The 26,929-nt window shown below is 42.6% G+C and overlaps 1 protein-coding gene across 2 annotated transcripts in view; it reads left to right on the plus strand.

Moving 5' to 3' along the window:
• Positions 1 to 9,654: 9,654 nt before the first annotated feature.
• CAPN15 (calpain 15) overlaps positions 9,655 to 26,929 on the plus strand; it is a 165,552-nt gene continuing 148,277 nt past the window's right edge. Inside the window, exon 1 of one of the 2 annotated variants that reach the window (XM_070761017.1) lies at positions 9,655 to 9,917. The gene's annotated coding sequence lies outside the window, so the exon portion shown is untranslated. Of the gene's footprint in view, positions 9,918 to 15,939; positions 15,957 to 26,929 lie in introns of those variants that run through there. The other variant, XM_070761018.1, reaches the window with a different exon arrangement.

Here is a 26,929-nt window from a genome sequence, read left to right on the forward strand (position 1 = left end):
CTCCTAGTAATTATTATTATTATTATTGACAACTCTGCCCCTGATCAGTTGTATGATATTTAGAATTGCATTCATCCTCCACTGACTCTAAAAGTTAATATATTCCTGTAGTGAAGTGTTGCAGCTACTGGGGGAAAGTTATCAATGGTTATATCTATTTCTAGCTAATTAAGACTGAAAAGTAAAAGTTCAAATTTCAAGTGGAAATGCAAACGTTCAAAACAACAAAAGTGCTAGAACAGACATTGGGATTTGGTTCTGTGTGTAAAAACATTATGTAATTTGCATTTAGTTTCTGTGAAGTTAGATTTCCAAGACATGGTAGATGGATAATAGTTTTGAACTAACTGTGGTTTTTCAAGTTATTTTTGCAGAATATTTGCCACTTACATTTATGGGACTTTGAGTGCATAAAATCCAAGCCGAATAGATCAAGATTTCAGTTGAAATGTGGTGAAAAAAATATCCAGTTTTCTCACACCTCTTGTCTTTGGTTTTATAAAATAAAGGTTTGATTTTTAATGTAGCTGCTCAAGTGCAGCCAAATAATTGACAGAAACAGCAGCTTGTGCCCATATTTTGTGCCTATTTTAAATATTATATATTTTGTCATGGGAGGGAGGCTGAGGCTAAGCTTGATCTCATCTGGAACATTTTTTGAGCTGGCCAACAATACAAAATAATTACTAGCTATTTAGAAGCACTTAGTCAAAGGACAGAGCCAATGAAATGTGTTTGGTATATTCATTTATTCCATAGGAAGATGGCTTACCTTGGCCTGGGGCCTTCAAATGTGTTGGATAACACTTCCCCAATTGGTTTCTTTCAGCATGTGCGTGAAAATAATATTTGATTTTGCTATTTGGCACCATTTTTCTCCCAGTTTTTCAGGCAGCAGGTTTTTCTTAATATCCCAGCTAAAATTATACACAAATTAAAAAAAAAAAAACCTGCCATGTAATTTGACAGGAAGTGTCTCAAATAAAATAATTTGAGAATCCCCTCCCCCATCTTGCTTCTCAAAGCGAATAATTTATTGGAATTTTGAAACTCCCATTATGACTTGAAATAGGGATGTTTGGAGAGGGAGGGAAATACAACTTCAAAATGGAAACTGTTTGTTTGTTTATTGTTTGTTTATTTAGATTTGTATGCCGCCCCTCTCCGCAGACTCGGGGCGGCTCACAACAAAGTGAAAAACAATTTACAACAAATCTAAATTTCTACTAAAAACATTTAAAAAACCCCATTTTCTAAACACACATACATACACACATACCATTTATAAATTGTATATGCCCGGGGGAGATGTCTCAGTTCCCCCATGCCTGACGACACAGGTGGGTCTTAAGGAGCTTACGAAAGGCAAAGAGAGTAGGGGCAGTTCTAATCTCTGGGGGGAGTTGGTTCCAGAGGGCCGGGGCTGCCACAGAGAAGGCTCTTCCCCTGGGGCCCGCCAACCGACATTGTTTAGTTGACGGGACCTGGAGAAGGCCAACTCTGTGGGACCTAATCGGTCGCTGGGATTCGTGCGGCAGCAGGCGGTCTCGGAGATATTTTGGTCCAGTGCGATGAAGGGCTTTAAAGGTCATAACCAACACTTTGAATTGTGACCGGAAGTTGATCTGCAACCAATGCAGACTGCGGAGTGTTGGTGAAACGTGGGCATACCTAGGTAAGCCCATGACTGCTCTCGCAGCTGCATTCTGCACGATCTGAAGTTTCCAAACACTTTTCAAAGGCAGCCCCATGTAGAGAGCATTACAGTAGTCGAACCTCGAGGTGATGAGGGCATGAGTGACTGTGAGCAGTGAGTCCCGGTCCAGATAGGGCCGCAACTGGTGCACCAGGCGAACCTGGGCAAACGCCCCCCTCGCCACAGCTGAAAGATGGTTCTCTAATGTGAGCTGTGGATCGAGGAGGACGCCCAAGTTGTGGACCCTCTCCGAGGGGGTCAATAGTTCCCCCCCCAGGGTAATGGAAGGACAGATGGAATTGTCCTTGGGAGGCAAAACCCACAGCCACTCCGTGTTATCCGGGTTGAGTTTGAGTCTGTTGACACCCATCCAGGCCCCAACAGCCTCCAGACACTGGCACATCACTGACAAAACCTAAGGAAATTGAGAGCAATTTCCCCCCCAAAATGCATAGATATAGAGAAAGTTCCAACAGGCATGCAAATCTCTATATCGTTTTAAATTTGTGATAGGTGCTGCTGGGGTTATTAACCGTTCCCTCTTAATATGGATGTGAGCCCTGGACTCTGTACTGAAAGTATCATCCAGCTTTGATCATCACAATGTAAAAATGATGTGGAGACTCTAGAAAGAGTGCAGAGAAGAGCAACAAAGATGATTAGGGGGCTAGAGGCTAAACATATAAAGAACGGGTTGCTGGAATTGGGCATGTCTACTTTAATGAAAAGGGCTAGTGAGGACATGTTAGCAGTGTTGCAACATCTCAGGGGTTGCCACAAGGAAGAGGGAATCAAGCTATTCTCCAAAGCATCTGAGGGCAGGACAAGAAGCAATGAGTGGAAACTAAACAAGGAGATAAGCAACAAACTAGGGAGAATGTTCATTGGTGAGGACAATTAAGCAGTAGAACGGCGTGCCTTCAGAAGTTGTGGGTTCTCTATCATTGGAGGCACTTGTTTGAAATGGTATTCTGCTCAAGCAATGGATTGGAAGCTCCCCTCCAAGACCCCTCATCTGTTTTTTATGTTATTAACTAGGCTGCAGTTGCTGCCATAACCCACTGGAGAGCTTTATGCTATGACACCTCCACCAGCTTTGAAGACAAGTGGTACCAAAACTGTCAGAAAAACACAAGTGGCTTCACAATATTAACATCCACAGTTACTACAATGGGTTTCCGGAGCCCCCATTGTGCTAGACTCTCCTTCCAAACTAGGACTGCAGAGTTCCATGTCCACAGATGAACTTCACAGCAATGTGCCTTTAAACCAAAGGATTACAAGTGCAGAGAACACCTCCATCTGTTTCTTCTCAACCTTTTCCTCTTTATTGCTTGGACTTCAGATTACTAGTTTGCTTTTTTTATCACTGTTTATATAGGAACAAATACAGCCAGTTTCAGTGGTTTAAAGTTTCTAGCATTTCTATCTCAAAAGGGAAACAGCTGTGCCAGAACTAGGCCTGCTGTAGGAGGATGGGAAGAGTTGCTTGCTGATGGAATTCAGCCACAGATGTTGGTTTTTCTCTGTGCAGGTTCTATCATGCATGAAATAATAGCTTTTATACATTTAAGCCAGGTATGAGCAATTATTTATAAACCAGAGGCCCACCTTGGCAATGGGCAGAGCGGATGGGTGAAAAGTCAGATAAATAAAAATAAAGTCAGGAGTGGATGGGAGACCAGAGCCAAAGCTAGGTGGGAGTATAGAATCACATTTAGTGTTTGACTGCAAGCTGGAGAATGCACAAGCCAAATTTGGACAGCCTTTAGTTTGACTTTCTGCAAGAACTTTGTCCAATAAAAGTGATTCGGTTTCTCTCCACCGAAATCTCACTGGCAGTTTTCTGCCATCAGTGTTAAACAAAGAGCAATATGCTGCTTTTTTCCAACCAGACCGGAAGGAAAAAGCGTTGACTTCTGAAATGCAACCTAATATGAAATATCTTTTGGTGTCCCTGGATTCTCTCTTCCTGTAGCATATGATTTTCTGCTTTTGTGAAAATGGTTTCCTTTGGTGGAGCTGACAACAGTTGCTGTATCAACAGCAGCTAAAATGAAGCAGTCTTCATTCTGGAGCTCTGAGAAGCTGAACAGGTACTGCCTGCCGCCTCAAATTATACTGTATATAACTGCATTGCCAAAGGCCATCTTTGAATGGATTTTCCAGTGTGCAGCACAAAGCTGTATTGTTTTTTTCCCCCTTCTTTCATTGTACAAGTCACCCAAACTGCATGTACAACTTTAACATTTAATTGCCATTATTGTATTATTATCTCAGGGACAAGGAGCACTAAAATATTTCCATGAGCCAGGAGAAGAGACCTGAGGCTGCAGTATTGTAAACCACCCCTGCTGTGAGCAGTGAAATTAGGTGATAGAGGGTTAGCAAAAGTGGAATTAATACGATAAATCAGATATGGTTAAGATTTCAACTTTAGTTTGGACTGTTGTTTTTTTTATATCAAGATGAAGGAGCTTCAATAATCTTTCTGGATCTAGGTATTTATCAAATTATACAGCTACCTAGAATATTAGTACTTTTGTTTAAAAGGAAGCCTATATATATGGCATGTATACTACAAATTTATTAGTGATCCAGACAAACTGATTATAAATTAATATAATGAGTCCAAAATGGTAATTATCTATATTTCCTTCTTGTACTAATGGCAGTACTTTTGTGGATTAAGAAGCTGCCAGGTTTTATTGTTTTCTTTGGTCCCAATAGACCTGTGAACTCAGTCTGATAAATGTTGGAGCTAGCATAACTGATTAGAAATCACATTGATCTTCTAAAGGTTTAATGAAGCATTAATTTCCAAAAAAACACCCCAGTTTATTGTATTCTACCAATCAGAATAAAATTGTTGGGGTGAGCTGACAAAGAAAAAGATCCATGTCACACTAAATTTAGATGATAGAACTTACCAAAATTAAATGGGGAATGAATGATGATGAGTGTTATAAAACGTTACTGAAATTTAAGCAGTTGGAGCAACTGGTAAAAAAGACCAGCAATGTTTTGATTTTTGTATTTCCTGAAATAAACAGATTAATTAAAGGGGTGGAGGCTGATGCCATCAAGGACGGAAGGAAGGAAGGAAGGAAGGAAGGAAGGAAGGAAGGAAGGAAGGAAGGAAGGAAGGAAGGAAGGACTGTTTCTACCCTAGAATTGGAAGGAAGGCTGGCTTGTTGGCTAGTCACTACATGTATCAATACAAAAGCTCCTGTCTACAATATTGTGTTCCTCATGGCTTTTAATGACAAGACAGTTTCTATCATCCCTGAAAAGCAAACTACTGTGTACTTTCCATTTAATGTTAAACATTGTAAGCAACTTAAACAAACAAGCACTTATTTGGAAGTAATAGCTTTGCAGATAGAATTTTACAGCTTCACATATTTCTGCTACCCACATTTACATGAAATTATTAATTACCAGCCTCACCTTTCTCTCCAAATAAAGGCATAGGCCATATATATTTGCAAGGCAATTTCTTCCAAATTAAGAGAACTGACCTCTTGGTGCTTTAAAAGGCTTCTAAGGGCAGTTGAAATTAATGTTCAGTTATAATCATTTTAATATCTTTGTTGATTTTTTATTGTAAACAATGACCTCACATAGCGGTATAAATGTTTAGTAAAATACAAAATTTAAAATGGTATATGTAGACAACCATTTGCCTGAAATGTCTCCTGTTTGAACAGGTGGTTGGACTAGAAGTTCCTTCTAACTCTGATATTGTTATTCTATATTGTCTAAAAAATTAGATCTGCTTGACAAAAGGCAAACTAGCCACACTTTAAAGTCTAAAATAAATGCTGGAAAATTCTGTTGCAGAAATTGGCAGTTTATCATGATTAGATGTGACATATTCCCTTTTTTAATGGTCCCTGAGACTGTGTCTGCACTGATTTTTTAAAAATGTGGCTCTTTTCTCTCAAATGATACACCAGTCCTAGAGTCAAAAATGATGCCCACACCTCAGTACATCAAAATAAGTTTGTTTAGCAGAGGAATCAGGTGGAAATCTTAAGTATCAGGTCAGAAAACAATGCTGCCAACAACCCAGCTTTGGCAGCAAAATCAGATATCAATGGCAGAAGAGAAAAATCTTCCTATTGCTCAGCAACTCTCTTGGAGAAGCCCAGCCATATCCTTTTTAAAAAGAAAAAATCTTTATTTCCTGGTTCTTCAATTATTTTGCAACTAATGAATAATTATTTATACCCCACCTTTATTTTTGAATATCAAGGTAGCATACATAAGGCTGTTCCATCTTCCCCACAGTGGGAACTATGTGGTATCTATATGTCATTTGGGCTGAGAAAAAAGGGACTGGCCTGCATATCTTAACTTGGATGATATAAACATTAGTCATCCTCCTCCACAAACTTTATTGTAATTGTAGTTCTATAAAAAGTTGGCTTTTGTTATCACCATTATAAAAATCATGTTGTAGAGCAGGGCTGACACTCCCAGCCAGGTTTAGGCAAAGGGAAAAAAATCCTGATACATCACCTGACACTGCCATGAGTTTAACAGCTCTGTTGAAGATGTTATGCAAGAACCAGCTATCTACCTATCTTTCTTTGTATGACTGCGTCAGTTTTTGACTCCTGGTAACTGTCTGGACTTGTCCTTGGAGTTTTCTTGACAAGGTTTTCCAGAAATGGCTTGCCATTGCCTTCTTTCTAGGGCTGAGAGAGAAGGACTGGCCTAAGGTTTGTGCCTAAAGTAGGACTAGAATTCATGGTCTCCCAGTTTCTAACCTGATGCCTTAGCTATTTCATCAAACTGCTTGACTCTGGTATATAGTGCACAGCAAAATAAAAACAAAAATAGTAAAGAAAAGTAATGCATCTTAAAAGTAAAGTGCACAGTATATAAAGATCTACAGATACTGACTGAAAAAATAGGGCTAAAGCCTTGATGAAATGGATTTTTGTCATAAGCAACGTTTCCCCCCATCCCGCAATATGCATATCAGTTTGACCTCTAGATATGGAAGAGAGGGGGAAATATTGGAGGAAAATGTGTTATATGTGCTGCTTGACCTTGAGGAAAGGAAGGAAATACATTTAACACATAGAATAAAAATAAAGGCAAAACAGATTTGTCACAATATATATATATGCATAAATTCTGAAATAAAAATAGTATCTGCTAGATTTGTGCCCCAAAACTAAATGCACAGTCTCTAATGCTGTATATGCTATTTCCTTTGGCACCAACTACATTTGAGGTTGATTTAAAGCCCACACCCTTTATCTAATTCGTGATGTGGTTATAACACATCTTTGAAAAGTATTCAGTAGTAGTGAGATCATGCAGGATGGGGTTGGGAGAGCCACCTGTCTTGGGGGACACCTGCTTTTCCCACCTGCCTTGCTGCCATCCCACAAGTACTTCTGCACACATTGCAACCTTGGGGAGAAACCGGTTTTCCATCAAGCTAAGCAAGTTTGCTTCAGCATGGGAGATCTGGATACTTGCAGATGAATGAGGCCCACCCAATATGAGAACCATAGTCCTTGACTTACAATCACAATTGAGAGCAAACTTTCCATTTAAGCAAGCAAGACAGTTGCTAAAATGTGTTTTGCCGTTATGCAACCTTTCTTGTCACAATGTTTAAGTTAGTAACAACAATGTTGTAAAGTTAGTAACAAGGTTAAGTGAATCTGGTTCCCCCATTGGCTTGATCCCGGGGCACTGCAACTCTCATAAGTATGAATTGGTTGCCAAGCGTCTGAATTTTGATCACATAACTATAGGAGTAGCTGCAACAGCTGAGTGAAAAACTGCCATAACTCCCTTATTCCAGTGCTGTTGTAACTTTGAACAGAACAGAGTAGAATAACAGAGTTGGAAGAGACATTGGAGGTCTTCTAGTCTAATCCCCTGCCCAGGTAGGAAAACTTATACCATTTCAAACAAATGGTTGTCCAACATCTTGCTAAAAAGTTCCAGTGTTGAATAATTCACAATTTCTGGAGGCAAGTTGTTCCACTGATTAATTGTTCTGTCAGGAAGTTTCTCCTTAGTTCCAGGTTACTTCTCTCCTAGGTTATTTATTTATTTATTATTAATCAGATTTGTATGCCGCCCCTCTCCGTAGACTCCATTCATTGCTGCTTCTGCCTTCAGGTGCTTTGGGGAATAGGTTGCCTTCCTCTTCTTTGTGGCAATCCCAGAGATATTGAAACACTGCTATTATGCCCCCCCCCTGCCTCGCCCAGTCTTTATTTTCAGTAAACTCAATTCCAGCAATCATTCTTTATGTTTTAACCTCCTGTCTCCTAATCTTTATTGCTGAACCGCACTGAACAAATGGTTGCAGATTGAGGACGACCTGTACCCTAAGTCACAGACGGAAAAACCAAAGCCCAGGCATCTGTGAAGTGTGAATGGGGTCAGAAGTCAAGTCGGGAATGTGGGCAATAAAGGCGCAAGGCTGAAGAGGCTCTTCCAGAGTGAACTTGGCTTTGCTTAGAATTCCTTATCCCTTGCCTTAGTAGGGTGGAAATGGGTTTGACGGGTCCCTGGTGCTCTCTGAGCTTGCTTGTTTTCTCGCAGAGGTTTCATGCAATTTGGCAGGTCAAGTCTCAAAAGGCTCCAGGTTGACTCAGTCTTCCATCCTGAGGTGGGTAAAATGAGGGCCCAGATTGTTGGGGGCAATAGGCTGACTCTGTAAGCTGCTTAGTGATGGCCGTAAAGCACTGTGAAGTTGCATATAAGTTTTTTCTTTCCTTCCTTCCTTCCTCCCTTTTTCTTTCCTTCTTTCCTTCCTTCTTCCCTCCCTCCCAGTAGTTAGAATGAAGTATTTCAGGCTCACTCTGCCCACTGCCATGAGTTCAATACTGACAGGCTCCAGGTTGATTCAGCCTTCCATCCTTCCAAGGTGGGTAAATTGTTGGGGGCATGAGGCTGACTCTAAAACTGCTTTGAGAGGGCTGTGAAGTGGCGTATAAGTCTAAGTGCTATTGTTGCTCTTCCTTTTCTTCTTCCATCCATCCATTGCAGGCTCACTCTGCCCACTGCCATGAGTTCGATCCTGACAGGCTCCAGGTTGACTCAGCCTTCCATCCTTCCGAGGGGGGTCAAATGTGGACCTAGATTGTTGGGGTGGGGAGCAATAGGCTGACTCTGCAAATCGCTTATATAGGGAGCTGTAAAAGCACTGTGAAGTGCCACTGTGAAGCGGCATACAAGTCTAAGTGCTCTTGCTATTACTCAAACTCGGCAACATCATCAACGCAGCAGGTTTCATCTTCCTTTTCTGGGGAGGGAGGGGGGTCGTGCACGCCCCCTCTATTCTCCCCTCGCTTTGGGCGAGATTTGGGGTAGGGGGCGCTTTTTCTGCCTCTCGACCGGGGGTGCTGGGCATTCGCCACTGCTAAAAGACCGCAGAAGCGCCCGTGGCTGCCTGAGGCAACGCATCGCTCGGCCCCAGCTGAGGCTCAGGTGAGGGGTGGTGGAGACGCGCGATGTATCCTGGGAGTTGCAGTCTTCCCTCCCCATCCCCCCCCTCTTCCCCTCTCAGGCAGGGGCGACCAAGCTCCGCCCCGCCCCTTCGCGCCCCCCTCCTCCGCCCCGTCCCCGCCCTCATCCTCCGCTCTCCCGCCAAGCGGTGTGGCGGGGGGGATACAATCCCCTCTCCCGTCCTTCCTTCGCGGACCACAATTCCCGGCGAGCCCCTCCGGGCCCGTGAGCGCCACATCCGCCCGCTCTCTCCTCCTCCCCCCACCCCCCGCCACGCTAGACCCTCTGGTCCTTGTAGTCTCACCTCGCCATTCACGAAACCTCGGGCGCACTTTCCGCAGGGCGGGCGGGCGGCCGCGGCGCTGCCGCGTTACGCAAACGGCGTAAGAGGGCCGGCTTTTTGGATTCCGGGAGGAAGGCGGGCGGGAAGGAAGGGGAAGGGAGGGGAAGGGAGGGGAGGGGAAGAAAAAGGAGGGCCGGGGTGGAGGGGGAGGTTAAACAGGAGCAGAAGAAGAAGAAGCGGAAAAAAGAAGAAGGATTAAGAGCTCAGCCGAACCGGGGCCGCCCGCGAGGGTGGGAGTGAGAAGCTGCGGACAACCCTGCGGGGTGGGTGGGTGGGAGGGAGGGGGTTGGAAGTTACTCAGCCGTCCGGCACGGGAGAAGGAAAGAGAGAGAGAGACAAGACAGGCAGACGCTCCGCCAACGGCCGCCGCCGCCGCGTCCCTCAGCAACGGTCAGTGGAGCGCGCGACCCTCGGGAGTGAGGGGGGGGAGTGGGGGGAGGCATCGGGGAGAGGGCCAATGAGAGAGCGCGCGAGGCAGCCGGGGGGGAGGAGATAGAACGCCGTGGAGGCGGGAGGGGGGGCGAGAGGGGAGTGAGTGGGGGTGGGGGAGAGTGAGGGGTTTTCTGAGGGAAGATGAGGGGGCTGCCCTGAGGGGGGGGTTGAAGGACACTCGTCCTGCCCCCCCTTCAATGGAGGCGCGTGGAGAAGGGGGGGGCTGGGGAGTGCGTGGGGGTGGGGGGGAGAATGGGGGGTTCTCCGAGGGAAGATGGGGGGGGGGGCTCCGCTGAGGGGAGGGAGTTGGTCCGAAGGACACTGTCGTCGTCTCCTGCAGCTGCCCAGGATGCGTGTTTGCCCACCTGGTGGGGCCCCTTCCTCAACTTGGCTTGGGCTGCAACTTCCATCCCTCACGCCCCCCTCCATCACTGCCCTTAATGGTGGTTGATGGGTGTGTGGTTGTGTGTGTGGGGGACTATCTTGCCTCAGAAGGCAGACTGGGGGAGAAAGCTGGCTTAGGCTGGGGGTGATCAGTGTTAAGAGAGGGGCTTCGGCCAGTGAGCTCTTGTAGGGCAGCTGCAGAGGGATCTTGGGGGAGGGGGGTTTCTTGCAGTGCCTAAATGGACAACGTGGGGTTCTCCAGGTGTAGGAAGCTGGACTACAGGGCCCAGCAGGCTGGAAGTACTACAGTTAATGGGGTGGGGGGAATGGTTAGTGCCCTGAAAGTCCTGAATGGAGAACAAGGCTGGTACTCCGCAAGATGGGAGAAGCCGGCATCCAGTCCGTCCATGATTGTAGGAAGTCTTGGGGTGACTTGGAAGTGGTCCCTTCCTCTTGGTTCAGTCTATTTCCTTTTTTATTACCGGGATGAAGGGAAAGGTGATTCCTGTAGGACCTCCCTTGCATGTTGGAAAAAGAGGTGGCATATGTAAATAAACATTTGAATTGACTGTGTGTATGTATACATGCACATACTGTACATTCATTCATTCATTCATACATATACAGGATACATCTATATATATATATATATGTATATATTGGCATTGGCATCATTCAGTGTCGAAAAATCTGGATTCCCCATACAGTATATGAATACATATATATATATGAATTGAATACACACACACATATGTATGTATGAATGTACGTAACATATTTTTGCTCATAATGAAAAGGGAGGGAGACGGGTATAGATCTAATTTGAGCTTACTTGCTCTTGAGCTAATTCAGAGAATTCTTCAGTGAGCTTGAATGAATTTTGACTCCCGTAGATGGACTCTATGACTCCCAGAATTCTAGCATGTTGACTGGGGAATTCTGGGAATTAAAGCCCACCCTTCTTCAAGCAGCAGGGGTTGAGAAACACTGTCCCAACCCATGCTTGCTGTGCCTCTATCTGGTAAAGAAATCCCATAACGTATATATGGGGTCCTGCCAACCCTGCCTTCTTCCTGTTGTAGCTTCTGAATGCTCATATTTTGCCTCTTGAGTGATAAAAAAAACCCCGAACTCTGAAATTTGTGGTGGCTTATAAATGAAAAATGAAACAGTCATAAAACTGTTAAAACAAGATGAACTATAAAACATAATATACAAACAGCAGTTAAAATGTCAACAAAAAAAGAAGAAACATATTTGCACTGCAAACTGAAAAGCGTAACATTGGTGGCAGTTAGAAAGAAAAGTCCGCTGAATTTAAATGGTTTTAACAACCTATTTGTAAATGGATGAAGAGGGAATTAGAAAACCTTACCATGAGTTTAACCCCCCCCCCCCCGTCCCCCATTTAGGTACCATTATTTTGGAAGAATGCAGTCTCAGAATTATCCTTTTTAATAGGAAAAAGCAACCTTGGTTTTATGCGTGAAGTTTAACTTCCGGCACTCCCAATATTAGCCATGCCTGCTAGGGAATTCTGGAAGTCCATATATCTTAGAGGTCACACAGCTGGGGGAAAGATTGAGTTGTAGTCCTACTGGGGGCTTGGTCTTATTTCTTGAACCTACTCCTTTACACATCCTTGTTCCCATTAGCTTTCTGCTGAGATGGCCTCCCTTTCTGTCCTGCAGGAGGTCACAATAATGGGTCTGGAGGCTAAATTGTATGATGAATGGTTGAGGGAATTATGTATGTCCAGTCCAAAAAACCAGAAGATTTATGGGGGGCATGTTGCCTTCCAATACTTGTGGGACTGTCATAAAAAAGAGGGGATTGTCTTATTTTCCCAGAGGGGTGGGCAGGACAAGACGTAATGGGTGAAAGTTTGTTAAAGAGAGAGCCAACCTAGAATATGGATAATTTTTCTGAATATTTAATCAATGAAATAGCTTGCGTTCTGGAGGTGTGGGTGCTCTATCACTGGAGGTTCTTGAAAATAAACCGGACAACCATTTGACTGTTATAGTATTGGGCTCCTGCTTTGAGCAAAGGATTGGGCTAGAACAGTGTTTTTCAACAAGTGTGCCGTGGCACACTAGTGTGCCGCGAGACATGGTCAGGTGTGCCACGAAGCTCAGAGAGAGAAAGAAAGGAAGAGAAAGAAAAAAAAAGAGAGAAAGAAAGCAAGAGAGAGAGAGAGAAAGCAAGAGAGAGAAAGAGTGAGCGAGAGAGAAAGAGAACAAGAGAGAGAGAGAGAAAGCAAGAGAGAGAGAAAGAGAACAAGAAAAAGAAAGCAAGAGAGAGAGAGAGAAAGAGAGGGAGGGAAGGAGAGAGAGAGAGAAAGACATAGAGGGAGGTAGGGAGGGAGAGAGAAAGAGAGCAAAAAAGAGAGGAAGGAAGGAAGAGAAAGAAAGAGGGATGGAAAGAGAGAGAGAAAGAAAGAGGAAGGGAGAGAAAGTGGGAGGGAGAGAGAAATACAGTAGAGCGAAAGGGAGGAAGAGAGAGAGAGAATTTTTTTGTCCAAACTTTTTTTAGCCACCCTCCCGTCCGCTCAATGTGCCCCAGGGTTTCGTAAATGTAAAAAATGTGCCGCGGCTCAAAAAAGGTTGAAAATCACTAGGCTAGAAGATCTCTAAGGTGCCTTGGGGTTCCTCATGATTCTGCTTTTTATGAACTGGATATCCCGTGTGAATTCTGGATATGCCGTGTTGGTCATATGCTTTCGGGAGACTCGGGGCGGCTAACAGCAATAATAAAACAGCATATAATAATAATCCAATACTAAAAACAGTTAAAAACCCATTATTATAAAAACCAAACATACATACGGACATACCATGCATAAAATTGTAAAGGCCTAGGGGGAAAGAGCATCTCAATTCCCCCATGCCTGGCGACAGAGGTGGGTTTTAAGCAGCTAACGAAAGGCAAGGAGGGTGGGGGCAATTCTAATCTCTGGGGGGAGTTTAATGTGACTGTCCAAATTATAGCCGACGACTACTTGGACAAGACAGGATAGATTTTTGAACAAGATTGTGGATATGTTCATGTAAATAGAAATGAGCGGCATTTTTTCCTGTTGATTTTTTATTTAAGTTGACATTTTGGTATATTTTGGGGAATTAGGTGTTGAGTTGTTAAAGAGCCAGAGAAGGAGGCATATTTTTTTCTAAATTAAATTTTTGTATATTGCTAATATTGAGGGAAATGTATCATGGGAAAATCTGAGTGAGAATAAACAAAGGAAACATAGAAACATAGAAGTCTGACGGCAGAAAAAGACTTCATGGTCCATCTAGTCTGCCCTTATACTATTTTCTATATTTTATCTTAGGATGGATATATGTTTATCCCAGGCATGTTTAAATTCAGTTACTGTGGATTTATCTACCACGTCTGCTGGAAGTTTGTTCCAAGGATCTACTACTCTTTCAGTAAAATAATATTTTCTCATGTTGCTTTTGATCTTTCCCCCAACTAACTTCAGATTGTGTCCCCTTGTTCTTGTGTACGCTTTCCTATTAAAAACACTTCCCTCCTGGACCTTATTTAACCCTTTAATATATTTAAATGTTTCGATCATGTCCCCCCTTTTCCTTCTGTCCTCCAGACTATACAGATTGAGTTCATGAAGTCTTTCCTGATACGTTTTATGCTTAAGACCTTCCACCATTCTTGTAGCCCGTCTTTGGACCCGTTCAATTTTGTCAATATCTTTTTGTAGGTGAGGTCTCCAGAACTGAACACAGTATTCCAAATGGGATCTCACCAGCGCTCTATACAGCGGGATCACAATATCCCTCTTCCTGCTTGTTATACCTCTAGCTATGCAGCCAAGCATCCTACTTGCTTTCCCTACCGCCTGACTGCACTGTTCACCCATTTTGAGACTGTCAGAAATCACTACCCCTAAATCCTTTTCTTTTGAAGTATTTGCTAACACAGAACTGCCAATACAATACAGGAACACATATTTTGCAATAAGGAGGAACACATATTTTGCAAAAGAAGGCAGGCAAAAGAGATTAGTCCCTTTTTCTCTTAGCTCAACTAACCTCACGGGGATATTGTGGGAAAGGGGAAAGAGTTCACCTTAAGCTATTTATAAAAAAATAATAAAGGCAGGATAAAAACAAATAAATAAAAATATCCCATCACTTTGGATACATCTTGGAATTATATTTTTAAAAATTGGATAACAAGAGGAAGAATGATCAATAACCCTTAGACCTGTGCTTGTGAGAGTTTTGTGACTTGCATTAATAGGCCTGCAAATGAGTTTTCAAAAAAAACCCAAACCCCATCATCTTTCCCTTTTAAAAATGTCGTGGTGACTGTGCACACTTTTGTTTTCAAAGTACAGTATCTTTTAATTTAGGAGCCACACTCAAAGGTACACACCCATCACTGTTTTGGTGTTTCCTCGCACTTACTTGTCTTTAATGAATATTATTAACTATGCCAGAGCAAAGCTATACTTCATTCCATCATTACCAAAACAGGAAGGAACTCAGCATCAATCCGGTTTTGAGACAGGGAAAAGATGCACGTATCTGGATGTCAAGGCAAGACACAGGCATTTGAATGACCATCGTATCACCTGCCATAAGGTCAGATGGAAACTCTGTGGCGGGACAAGGAAAATTGGGTTCCCTGCCTGTGTTTTTCTGTTGAATTCTTTCAGTTTTACTGGAAACAATTTGTAATCTGCACTTAATGGAGATGCTTCTGTCCTGCTGTTGTTAGGGTAGTGGAATTGCATTGAAGCTTTAGTCTTATCTAACACAATAGTGGACTGATTTATAATAGCCTGTAACTCACAGGCTATCAATACAAACAGTAGACTTCTAGCGGCTTTGCCGATAAGTATTTATAATTACAGATGCTCTCACTTTGTTTTCCTGCCGGATGTCATCAGGATGTCTAAAACTGTGCACTGCGAAAGATTTGTCAGAGTTTTATGGTTATTTTATAGTGAGCTTCCAACTGATGGGGGGGGGATCTCTCCCAATTTCACTGTAATACACCTCATCAGTGAACAAAACCTCTCTGCTGGCTATTGAAACACTGGGTGTTATTTTGAAATGTTTTTCTTGGTTTTGCAGTCATGGCAAGTAACATTGTATTTGCTTTAACAAAACAAAACAATCTGTTGATTCAATAAGGGAGGCTCCACCGCCTCCCTTAGTTTGGGTGAATGGAGAAACTTTATGACTTCTGGACTTCAACTCTCGGAATTCTGGGAGTTGAAATTCATAAGTTGTTAAGTTGCCAAGGTTGGAGACCCCTGCCTTAGTTGATTTTTGCAAAGATGCTACAATATGGCTGGTTTTGGATCTCTGTATTGTGCAAGTTGTTGTTTTTTGTATACCTTCACTTTTGAGAGTGAGGCTTACAACGTTTTGGCTTTGCTCATAGTTTTGCTTAAAAGCTATCAAGGTTTCTTCCTCTCTCTCTCTCCCTCCCTCCCTCCCTCTCCCCATTCTGAAACTAGGCAATGGAAGAGGGTGGAGGTGGCGAAATACCTACATTGAACAGCCAAGAAGTAGATGTAGACAGAGATAAAAAGAGGAATATGGGAGGCAAGTCAAGGAAAAAATCATAGCAATTAAGGTATTGAAGCATGCAAGAAGATGATGGATAGATTTCTCCTTTTTGTAGGTGTTCCAATTTGCTTTTTTTCCCCTCTCACTTTTCTGTCTTTTTTAAAAGTAGGTGACATGATTAGAAATTAAGTAGGATAGGAAAAAACCCTCTTTTCATAAAGGGTGACATGATTAAAAGTTAGAATAAGGGCTAGAAATAAGAGAAAAGGGAATGTTGGTGTATATACTTCCATATAATAAAATAAAAGCAATAACAAGAGGAAATGTGGAATAATTGAGTGACGATAGACTGCAGCTTAAAGATATAAAGATTATTTGGAATATATACTGCTCCAAAAAATAAAGGGAACACTCAAAGAACACATCCTAGATCTGAATGAATGAAATATTCTCATTTTGTTCTGTACAAGGTTGGATGTGCATAGCAGCATTGAAATTGATTGTCAATCAGTGTTGCTTCCTAAGTGGACAGTTTGATTTCACAAAAGATTTATTTATTTATTTAGATTGATTTATATATTTATATATATATATATGTGTGTGTGTGTGTGTGTGTGTGTTGAAAGGGACCTTGCAGATCATCAAGTCCAACCCCCTGCTTAAGCAGGAAATCCTGCAGCACCCCAGCCAAATGATACTACAATCTCTCTTGAAAATGTCCAGAGTTGGGGAGTTCACAACCTCCGCTTGCAAGCCGTTCCACTGGTTGATTGCTCTGACTATCAGGAAGTTCTTCCTTATTTCTAGGTTGAATCTCTCCTTGGTCAGCTTCCAACCGTTGTTCCTTGTCTGGCCCTCTGGTACCCTGGAAAACAGCGTGACCCCCTCCCCTCCATGGCAACCCCTCAAGTACCTGTAGACTGCTATCATGTCCCCCTTGGCCCTTCTTTTCCCTAGGCTATCCAAGCCCAGTTCCAGCAATCTCTCTTCATAAGTCTTGGTTTCTAGTCCCCTAATCAGTTTGATTTACTTGGAGTTATATTGTGTTGTTTAAGTGTTCCCTTTATTTTTTTGAGCAGTGTATAAGTTGGTTGAATGTAATAACTGTGATTAATTTTATCAGTTTTATTTGTATGGGAATGTATGATACCCTGGTACCACACTGTTCACACACTGATACGTTTGTAAAAAAATAAATAAATAAACTTGAAGTTAAAAAAAACCTATCAAGGGAAATAATTCTCCACTTTGTCTATTCTCTAAATTTGACAGATTCCATAATGCAAGATGGATTCTATTCTTTTGAAGTAGGCAGCTTTCTATAAGTGATACCAAAAGCTTAGATTATGATTGACCCACTTGAGAAAACCTACACAGGTGATTTTTAATTCTAAACCCCCGTGTTTCTTTCATCTTTGAGTTTAGCTTGAGCAAATGGAGGTGGTTCAGGGCTGAGAGTTGTTAAAGACTAGTCCTCCATTAAATGAAAGATAAATATTTCAGTGTGGAATATTAGTGACTCATAGATTGACTTAGCGTGTTAGAAAAGTAGCTCATTCATTCCCCAAAATTCTTTGCACTAGGATGATGTAGAAGTTGGCTAGCTAACAGGCGGAATTTGTTTTCTCGTTCATGGTCACCCACCGGGGCTCCCGAGTTGCCTTTGGCAAATGAAGGTTCATTCATTGAATCAAATTCACACAGTAGGAGAGTTGTGAAGGCCAGAAGACACAAACCCTTGTGAACTTGCCCTTTCCACTGTAAAGGAAATCTGTTTAGAAAGATGATCCTCCCATACTATGGAAGCCACACTCACGAAAGAGCCATGCTGGCATGGTGGTTAGAATGCAGTACTGCAGGCTACTACTCCTGACCAGTGGCCGCCAGCAGTTCTGTTCTCACTGGCTCAAGGTTGACTCAGCCTTCTGTCCTTCCTGAGGTTGGTAAAATGAGGACCCAGATTTTTGGGGACAACAGGCTGACTCTAAACCGCTTATAGAGGGCTGTAAAAACCACTGTGAAGTGGAATATAAGTATTATTGCTATTGTCCTTCCTTCCTTCCTTCCTTCCTTCCTTCCTTCCTTCCTTCCTTCCTTCCTTCCTTCCTTCCTTCCTTCCTTCCTTCCTTCCTTCCTTCCTTCCTTCCTTCCTTTCTCTCTTAATTCCCTTTCTCATTCTCCTTCCTGGTAACACAGTGGTTAGAATGCAATATTACAGGTTAACTCTGCCGACTGCCAGGAATTCGAATCTGACCAGCTCAAGGTTGACTCAGTCCTCCATCCTTCCGAGGTCAGTAAAATGAGGACCCATATTGTAGGGAGCAATAGGTTTACTCTAAACCTCTTAGAGAGGGCTGAAAAAACATTGTGAAGCGGCATATAAGTCTAGGTGCTACTGCTGTATAGGACAGCACATTTTTGGGTTTGGGCAAGTACTTCAGTGTCTTCCCCTGTAATATTTAGAACAGTGGTTCTCAATCCATTGTCCACAACCCTAGGAGGTTGTGATGTCACAGGGGGTCTGCGAAGGCTTGAAGAAATGTTATGATTTAAACCTTAAGTCTATGGCCACAAAAGGTATTTAAAGGGTGTCCATGGTGAAGAAAACCAGTTGAGAACCGTTGGTTTAAATCAGGGATAAGCAAAGTTGGCTCTTCTATGAGTTGTGGTCTTCAGCTCCCAGAATTCCTGAGACAATCATGCTAGCTCAGGAATTCTGGGAGTTGAAGTCCACATGTCATAGAAGAGCCAACCTTGCCTGCCCCTGGTTTAGACCCTCTTCCGCGAACGTTCTTCACCATTTATTTTGAAGGCATCCTCTTGGTTGTGCGTCATCAGGGCAGACCATCTCATTGCCATCTTGGGGATTCGATTGTTCTCCATGCGTTGAACGTGACCTGAATAATCTCCCATGTTAATTTTTGGTTAAACCTGTTTCTCTTTTCCTAAACTGAACAGAGCTAGACAGTGTCTATGTGTCATTGCGTTGCTCATGCATATTACATGCATAGTAACCATATGGAGTAGGAAGAGATTCCAAATCTTGTAGATCACATTGAAATGCTGCAGAAGGCTCTTCTTAGCCCACTGCTTAAATCTCATGGGGAATTTCAAATCTGACCTTTGAGCATGGTTTGCTTTTCTAGTACTGTATATTAAGGTGTAAGGCTTGTCAAGTATGAAACAGCTGTATATTTTTTAAAAGGACTGAAGTTACACATTGGATTTTATTTTAGCTTTCTGTTTCGGTTCCCCCCCACCCCTCCTAAATTTTGTTCTTTGTCTTCAGTCAAAGATCTAACTCATTTCTCAACACGCTGGGGCTAATGTTTTAATCGCAGGCATGAGCTATAGAGGTTGGGTAATTCAGTGAAGGAATTCTCAGAAGTGATTCATGTCCCTTTATTGTTCTTTTTCCTCCAAGTCTTGTGTATCGGTACCCAAATATAGAAACTGTAGATCTGAAACCGGTCAGAAAGTACTTTATATCATCATGAGAAATAACTAGCTAAAGTCAGTTGTCTGAGTCACTCAACTCCGTGGACTAACTTAGGAGAACGCCCAGATGAACAACAAAAAGAGTTTCTCGTTCTGTGCTTCCTTGTTTGAAAGTACTGAGACTTCCCCAAGCAAATAAGTTAGGCTTTACATGGACATGACTGATAATATACAAACAAACAAATAATTAATAATTAATAATAAATAAATAAAATCATCTGTCTGTCTGTCATCTAATCTATCCCATCCATCCATCCATCCATCCATCCATCCATCCATCCATCCATCCATCCATCTATCTATCTATCTATCTATCTATCTACAGCTTTAGTTGCTCTTGTTGGCTTCCTCTTCACTTTGTTTTGAATAATAGGTAAATCCGGAGCCTTCTGAGATGGTTTGCTTTCAAAAGATAATTTCCATGCAATGTGATATATTAAATTGGGTTTTGCTTTCACTATAAAATCTACATTTGCCATACTGTATATTTTCTGTTCTGAAGTAGCTTCTCCAGTAACAGAATTCTTATGCAGAAAAGACTGCATGGAATTGCTTCAATATGGCTGGACCTTAGTTAGGTTCCTACAACATGCTAACCAAAATCTGGTAGACTTCTGGAATGCTACTGGGTGAAGTGGCTCCTAAATACTGATTTTTTTAGCCTTTTGTGTTGCATGGACCCAATTTCTGTCCTCTCTGTAAAGAAGGAAGTAATTAGTCTATCCCTGTTCCCCTTAACTTTTTTGAAAGGCTATGAGCAACCTATGATTATTCTCTTGTTCAGGATCACTCAATTTCATAATTAAGGAAAACCAGATTCAAAGTTCTCCATCAAGCAATAAAGTTGCATCCTTGGCAACTTTAAGACTGGGGACTCCAATTCCCAGAATTCCCCAGCTAGCGTTGATGCTAAGGTTGGACATCCCTACTCTACATAATCTTAGTCCAGCCCTAATTGCTACCTCATTCTGATTTTGACCAAGGTAAAAAAAAAAAAAGCATAGTCCGCAACTCCAATGTGCCCTTATTGGAGCATTTATTGGAATATAACAAAATAACCAAGTTGGAAGGGACCTTGGAGGTCTTCTAGTCCAACCCCCTTCTCAACCAGGAGTCCCTATCAAGTGGCTGTCCAGTCTCTTCTTGAAAACCTCCCATGATGGAGCACCCACAACTTCTGAAAGCAAACACTTCTACCAGGTAATTTTTTCACTGTTAGGAAATTTCTCCTTAGCTCTGCACCTCTCCTTGATAAGTTTCCACCCATTTTTTCTTGTCCTGCCTTCAGGTGCTTTGGAGAATTGTTATGTTTGGGCCTGGGCCAGCCATTCCTCCCAAAGATGGGAGAGACGCGGCACAAAGTGAATGCGAAAGCCTGGCTGACAGCCAGGAAGATGTGGCAGACAGCCAGGAGGACGAGGCCACTGGGACGCAGGATTCAGCAGACAGCCCAGGGGATTTGGCATGCAGTCCCTCAGACAGTCTTTCGTCCCTGGGTTCTTCTGCAGATCAATATATCGATCTGCGTAGCCGAAGAGCTATGCAAAGAAGGGATCACTTTAAGGAGTATTACAAGTCATTATAGGAGCACCTGGGCTGGGTGTGGTTCTTATACTGAGGGCTGGGTGTGGTTCCCTTAATGAGGGCTAAAGGGATAAAAGGGAACAAAGGCCAAGGCAAACTGTGGCTGTTTATCTGTGTTATTTTGTGGTTCCTGCTCTGAAGTTTCTGTTCCGTGCCGTTGGAGTTTTCAACCTAGCTTTTTCAGACAAGTGGGAGGTGAAAACTCTGGGACTTGCTGTGTGCTTCAAAGATTCAAAAGGACTCCTGAAACGTCTTTGCTCATTCCTGATTGTCTTTGTTTGTTTTTTCCTGTGTTTTTGTATGCGGCTGAAGTAAGCCTTGCACTCTCATTGTTTTCGGACACTAAGAACTGTTTTTGAGTAACCCTTTTTTGTTTATCTAATACAAGTTTGCTGATTAGCAGAGCACGTGTGTGTTTGATTTCTTTTCCTTGGACTGTTACCCATTGCCTGAGCCCAGTCAGGCAGAACAGAGAATAGCTTGACTCCCTCTTCTTTGTGGTAGCTCCTAAGATATTGGAACACTGTTATCATGTCTCCCCTCGTCCTTCTTTTCACTAGAGTAAACATACCCAATTCCTGCAATCTTCCTCTAGTGTTCTTGTTTCTTTTCTTGTCCCTTCCAGCCATCAAAGTTGCATTGAGAACATTAGGTCCAGCATCCACCAAGAATCCTTTTCTGAACCATTGTTGACACACTAACAAGCCACAGTCTGTTCCATCTTGGTTTCATTTTACGGGTCATTGGAGAAATCAGAACTGGCTAATCTGGCCAAACCATAAATAGCCGTTACATCACAAACCCATGCAAAGCCACTTAAGATTTAGCACAGCATGCTTGAGTTCAGACACGATCTTTCCCTTTAATTGCTATTTATTTACCTGTTTTAAGAATCAAGTTTCCTCCAGATAATGGAACAGAAATAGTGAAATGTTTCTGGGAGCGAACCAAACTGGCTTATAACGCAGTTTGGCAATATTGGCCTACTTGCCTGTTCTTACATAATTCTCCTAATGAAAATCAAAGCCTCTTTGCTATTACGCTGATGTCTGCGGCTTAGTTTAGAGGCTACGTGGGTTAGAGAGGAGCTATTCGATTGCTACAGCCTGACAGTAAAGCTGGTTTTCACCTCCCATCATTCGCACTTAATTCTAGCCCTCAATTTCACTTTGATGCCCAGTTGTCTTTCAAGAGAGGCTTCCTTCTAGTTTCTCCATCCTCTCTGTTCACTAGAGATTTGGCTTAAAGGAAATGAGTAAAAATGTACGAAGGCTGGGAAGGGCGGTGGGATGAAGAGAGAGAATGTCCTGCTCTTCTGGTTATTGTGTTGTGATTCAGTCTGAGGCTCCTCAGGGAACGGCTGGAACTCTGCCGGCTCCATGCTCAGAGGGGGAGGACGAGGAACAGGAGGAGGAGGAGGACCAGGCAGACGGGGAAGAGGAATGTCAGGATGAGGAGGAGGGGGAACAGCCTGAGACCCCCGGGGGGGAGCTCTCCCCAGCGAGTAGCCTGGAGTCATTAGATGAGAACGCACAAGCCATCATAGATATGAGGCAGAGAAGGGCAGCACAACGAAGGGGACAATTAGCCAGGTATTTCCATCCCTAATAGGCAACAGCTGGGTTTGGGTGTGGTTCTCCTCAGAAAGGTTGAAAAGGCAGGCCCGCCCTTCCTGTATTGTGGAGAGTTATCTTTTGGGGAGTCCTGTGACCTTGCTTCGATCCTTGGCGTCTCTGATTCTGGCTTGTGGCCTCGAAGGCTGAAAACTTGGGGGAGGCGTGGGTTTTATTATCTACAGTGGTGTGTGTGCCAGCAAGAAGCCTGTTGTATTGTCTGGCCGTCGTGACTCTTCTGTGAAGCTTCACAGCATTCCAGTTTGTAAGAACAGTTTTTGTTATCTGTGTTTGTTTTCAAAGATATAAAATGACTTTGCTTTTTACCAGCGTGTCTGGATACTCTTTTTAGTTGGTGTTGGCGTCTGGGAGAACCCAGACAGAACATATTGTATAGCAAAATCACGGGTTTTCTTACCCAGAAATCCAAGGTGAGCAGAGGAAGGGGGACATAGATCCAGATTATGATAGGCGTTTGGGCTTCTCACCCACCACCTCTATTTATTTATTTATTTATTTATTCATTCATTCATTCATTCATTCATTCATTCATTCATTTATTTTTTAGATTTGTATGCCGCCCCTCTCCGCAGACGCGGGGCGGCTCACAGCAAAACAAAACAATTCATCACAAATCTAAATTGAAGTTTAAAATATTTAAAAACCCCATTTGCTAAACAAACATACATACAAACAAACAAACATACCATTCACAAATTGTATATGCCCGGGGGAGATGTCTCAGTTCCCCCATGCCTGACGACAAAGGTGGGTTTTAAGGAGCTTATGGAAGGCAAGGAGAGTAGGGGCAGTTCTAATCTCTGGGGGGAGTTGGTTCCAGAGGGCCGGGGCCGCCACAGAGAAGGCTCTTCCCCTGGGGCCCGCCAACCGACATTGTTTAGTTGACGGGACCCGGAGAAGGCCCACTCTGTGAGACCTAATCGGTCGCTGGGATTCGTTTGATCTAATGCAAAACTGCTGCTCTTTTAGATTTTTTAAAAAATATATACATGCCTTATCTTTGACAGCAAAGATAAGGCATGTATATTGATGTAATTAGAAGGCCAGGCCAGTGGATGTCTAGCTAAGGGGAACATTAGTTTTAAATCCAGCAACCATACCGAGTGGGGTTGAGAAGCTGGTTTAATTTGATAGTGAGGAGGGGGAGAAAATAGTGCAGCCTTCACAGATTTTAGGGGGTTTTAGATTCTACTGGCAATCTTTCCACTGATTTCCTCTTCCCCCTTCCCAATTACTATATCTGTCCAGCATGCGCCAGTTAGCACCGGTAGCTGAATGGATCCTGAGTTATGAGGTTATTCTATTTCTGCCGAGTTGTACATTGGAGGCAGGGGCGGATATTCATGGTTGAGTTTTGAAATGAGAAACCTAATAAATGGTGCTTTCAAATTATTTTGCTCAAATTTCCTTCCCAAGTGCCTCCGAAGCAGTTTATGGAAATGGAGTGGTTTGGTTTTTGCGGTCGCTAAAGCGAATAGTTGAATGTATAAAAACCATCATTCATCATTGGACTCACGCCACATTCTACGCCAGAGCCACGCAAATGCAGTGTAGTTTTGTGTGATGTGGGAATTCAACAAACATTGCTTCTTCTATCTAGCCCAACACTGTTTAGTTTTGATAGATAGATAGATAGATAGATAGATAGATAGATAGATAGATAGATAGATAGATGATGGGTGATTAGGTAGGTAGATAAATAGGTAGGTGGATAGATTGATTAGATGGAGAGAGCAAGAGAGCAAGATAGAAATAGATTAGATAGATGGATGGATAGGTAGGTAGGTAGGTAGGTAGGTAGGTAGGTAGATGATGGGTGGGTAGGTAGGTAGATAGATAAATAGGTAAATGGATAGATTGATTAGAGGGATGGAGAAAGAGAATAAGATAGAAATAGATTAGATAAATAGAAGATAGATAGATAGATAGATAGATAGATAGATAGATAGATAGATAGATAGATAATAGAGAGACATAAAGAGACATTAGTATACATCTAGAGAGAAATGGATAGATAATAGATAGATAGTAGACAAATAGATGGTAGGTAGGTAGATACAGTAGAATCTTTGTCATGAACACTTCTGACCACAACCAAATTGGGTTCCAACCAAAAAAAATTAACTCCCCCCCCCACCGGTGGTCAATTTCCCCTTCTGTGCCATTTTTTTTGTAAGTGCCAAATTTCCAAAATTAGGTTTGGGTCACAACTGATTCGGTTTGCAACCAAAGTTATGGAATGAATTATATTCACGACCAGAGGTTTCCCTGTAGATGGATGGATGGATGGATGGACAGAAGATAGATAGATAGATAGATAGATAGATAGATAGATAGATAGATAGATAGATAGATAGATATGATAGATAGATAGATATGATAGATAGATAGATAGATAGATAGATAGATAGATAGATAGATAGATGAGAGATTAGAGAGAGAAAGGGAGGGGGAGAGAGAGAAAGAGAGGGATGCATAAATAGATAAATAGACGAGAGGGAGATGGCATGCAGATAGGCCTCAACTTAGAACAGTTCATTTAGTGACCAGTCAAAGTTGCAAAGGCACTGAAAAAAATGACCTATGTCTGCTTCTCACCATTAGGACCGTTGTGGCATCCCCATGGTTGCATGATCAAAATTCAGAAATTTGGCAACCAACTCATATATTATGATGGCTGCAGGGTCCCGGGGGTCACGGGATCCCCCTTTTGCGACTTTCTGACAAGCAAAATCAGTGGGGAAGCCCAATTCATTTAACATCCGTGCTGCTAACATTAACAATGGCAGTGACTCACTTAACAACGTTGTCAAGAAAGATGGTAAAACGGAGCAAAACTGACCGAACCGCTGTCTCACTTGGCAATGGGAAATTTGGGTCTCAATTGTGGTCATAAGTTGGACACAACCTGTACAGTGTATCATCATAATCATGTTCTGGGGAGCAAACTTCCTTAAAAAATGCTGCTGTGCCCCCAAAGCAGCAGCCCTTCTTTCTAGTTAAGCTAAATTCCAACAGAATTCTGGATTTTCCCTGAAAATCTCCATTCTAGATACATAAATGACTGGTCCCTAATAATGTTTGCTTGGCTTATTTGTACCCTCTGGTTGTCATTAAGTGTTGTACCTTATGATTCTTATATTTTCTTTTATGTACTCTGAGAACATATGTACCAAGACAAATTCCTTGTGTGTGTACAATCACTTGGCCAATAAAGAATTCTGTTGTGTTGTGTTCTGCTGTGTTGTGCTTTACTCTGTTCTATTCATTATTCTATTCATTCTATCCTATTCTAATTTATTTTATTTTATTATTTATTTATTTATTGGATTTGTATGCCGCCCCTCTCCGTAGACTCGGGGCGGCTACCAACAGTGGTAAAAACAACATGCCACAATCCAATACTAAAACAGCTAAAAACCCTTATTTTAAAAACCAGTCATACATACAAACATACCATACATAAAATTGTGAAGGCCTAGGGGGAAAATGTATCTTAGTTCCCCCATGCCTGGCGGCAGAGGTGGGTTTTGAAGAGCTTACGAAAGGCAAGGAGGGTGGGGGCTATTCTAATCTCTGGGGGGAGTTGGTTCCAGAGGGTTGGGGCCGCCACAGAGAAGGCTCTTCCCCTGGGTCCCGCCAAATGACATTGTTTAGTTGACGGGACCCGGAGAAGGCCCACTCTGTGGGACCTACCTGGTCGCTGGGATTCGTGCGGCAGAAGGAGGTCCCGGAGATAGATTCTCTTCATTATTTTATTCTATTCTAATTCTCTTCATTATTCTATTCTATTCTCTTCATTATTCTATTCTATTTATTATTCTATTCTATTCATTATTCTATTCTATTCTGTTCTATTATCTTGTAGGTTATCTTTCCCAAAAGAGATTAAGCTTTAGTTTTGTCCTCTCCGACTGTTGAAAAGACAAACCAACAAGTCAGCCGCTCATAAAACTGGCTTTTCAAAGAGAAGTAAATCTTTAGGAATACTTCAAATGACACGTTCACTGGCTAATGTGCGCAGGGGTTGTGTTTTTGAGATCGGAATCCCTGTGCAACAGTTAAGTACAGTGATCCCTCGAGTATCGCGAGGGTTCCGTTCCAAGACCCCTCGCGATAATCGATTTTTCGCGATGTAGGGTTGCGGAAGTAAAAACACCATCTGCGCATGCGCGCCCTTTTTTTCATGGCCGCACATGCGCAGATGGTGGAGTTTGCGTGGGCGGCGGGCGGCACCCAGGGAAGGTTCCTTCGGCCGCCCAGCAGCTGATCTGCTCCGCAGCGCGGCAGCAGCAAGGAGCCGAAGATGGGGTTTCCCCGTTGC

This window comes from Erythrolamprus reginae, chromosome 9 (assembly GCF_031021105.1).
Source record: "Erythrolamprus reginae isolate rEryReg1 chromosome 9, rEryReg1.hap1, whole genome shotgun sequence".
Classification (NCBI taxonomy): Eukaryota; Metazoa; Chordata; class Lepidosauria; order Squamata; family Dipsadidae; genus Erythrolamprus; species Erythrolamprus reginae.